This window comes from Arachis ipaensis, chromosome B10 (genome assembly GCF_000816755.2).
Source record: "Arachis ipaensis cultivar K30076 chromosome B10, Araip1.1, whole genome shotgun sequence".
NCBI lineage: Eukaryota > Viridiplantae > Streptophyta > Magnoliopsida > Fabales > Fabaceae > Arachis > Arachis ipaensis.
The window spans coordinates 111,167,499-111,169,878 of NC_029794.2; positions in this window are offsets into that span (position 1 = coordinate 111,167,499).

The following is a 2,380-nucleotide window of genomic DNA, read 5'->3' on the forward strand; positions in this document are numbered from 1 at the left end:
ATATCATTTAATTACTTAAAACTAGATTTTTATTTTTAACCAAAATCTAATTACTGTAGTCTCACAAATCGTTTACATATTTTAAAACACTTCATAAATCAGAATGATTTTTTACAATAATTACTCTCATATAGCTGTGGAGGCGGCTGGGTACCTGACTTATTTCCAAACAGCTGTGTCGATAGGAGCATCATGATGTACGCACAGGCGTATCTCTTAACCGTCTCATCATCTGCCCCCTATGGAAGATCACTAAACATCTCAAACCATGTGCACTTCACTGTGAACTTGTCGATGTAATTTGCAGGAGGCAACACCCCAAGCAGCTCCTCAAACCACACCCATGGTGGTCGCCCGCTCTCTATAAATCGTGGAAAGTCTGTCAGGCAGCCGCAAACACACTGACCGTCGATTGGGAGACCAAGATGGTACGCTACATCCTGTAGGGTTATGGTGCACTCCCCAAACGGCATGTGGAACATATGCGTCTCAGGGCGCCATCTCTCTACGAAGGCGCTGACCAACGGCTCGTCCAACCGAAACCAACTCTCATTCAATCTTGCAAAATGGTACAGACCAGCCATCTGCAAGTAAGGAACGATCCTATCATCCAACCTCATACCGTACTGCCGTCTCATGCTGCTGATGCATCGATGGGGCTACATAACAATAGAACATAACTTCTCACATTCGTCACAAAAAAACCTCTCAATGAATCCCAACCAATCCTTTATAGATAGAAACGTTAACCACTACATTACTCACGATCCAATTTTTTGTATTAACAAAACAGTTACTAATATGAGATAAAAACATGTTCTTTTTATCAACAAACATAAAAAACAGCAGTTAACCCTGTTCATTACTTTACACCTAACCATATTCTATAGTTAATGGCTCACTAAGACTGACATGAACTAAATTCAAATATCTGTTTCTGGATTTATTTTAAAAATCCCACACTAACAAATCTAACTAATGACTAATTTATTTTTAAAAAAATTAAATATTAAAAAAACGCTAACCTCGAGGTGGACAACTCCAGCAATATGTGCGACTCCATCAAGTCGATACAGACGATTCAGGTCGTCCTCCACGCATGCAGAGTCGGTCCAAACCGGGTTGCTTTCAGAGAATCTCGAAACTGGGTGGTGGGGTTGGGAGTGGGGTATGAGTTTTTGGGTTCGAATCAAGTGACTTCGATTTGTTTAAATAGCGAAGAAGCATGTAAATCGAATTAATTTGATTCGAATTATACTCGTTTCAATTGTATGTAAATCGAACAAGTCAGTTCGATTTACAAAATCCTTAAATCAAAACAAGTGGTTTCAATTTACATTGGTTTTGATTCCGTTGGCTAAATCGAATTAAGTTAATTCGATTTATATGGTTTCTGAAATCGAATTCAGTAATTTTGATTTATTCGTTTTCCTACCACGAACGTAATTCGAATTGAGTTGATTCGATTTGCATTTAAATTCTTCTCTCACTTAATTCGAATAATTTAAATTCGATTTACTTCGTGTTTGGCTAAATTGAATTCACTCAATTCGATTTATATAGAAATTAACATTGGGACTTTGACGTTGCAAATTTTCGTTTGGGACATTCAGGACATTTTCAAATGTACTTAGTTTAACCAAGTCATTTGCCCTCATTTTAAACTCTATTTTATTTAAATATGTGATTTATCCTATAATTAATATAGTTTTTATAGAAAGAAATTATTCTCATAAAATTATGAAAGACTATATTTCTTTGTAAAAAATGGAGATGGGAAAGAATATTTTCCTGTTATGGGAAATGACAAGGGAGATGAAAAGAAATTTCAAGATGTGGAATGAGAAATAAGAAGCCGTCTCTACTTTTTTATATTGTCATCTCTACTCTCATCTCAATACCATATGATTACTGTTAATATTGCAAGTTTGAAAAATGTGAAATTAGCCTCACATAAAAAAAATAAAAAACAATGAGAAGTTTATAAGAGTTCTTCATGATTATTTAGACAATTTATGTTACGGGTGTACATGGCCCGATCCGGTCCGAAGATTTGGCATAGACTTTAACATTTTAAAAGTTAATTTGGTGTGATTTCACCGGATTTAGTACCGGATAAGGGTCTCAAAAATAGATCCGGTCATTATTTAGGGTCGGGTCCGGATTAAGGTGAACCCGACTTCACCCGACCCATGTGCACCCTAAGGGAACTAAGAAAAGGTATATATGTTTTAAATTAATTCTAATATTATATTATATTAATTATAAACTTATTGTTTTATTTTTAATCACACTTGTTGAATTAGAAAATAGATCAAAGAAGCATCAAATTAGAATTTATGGACAAATTCAAGTTCAAATATCGATATCAACTTCATGA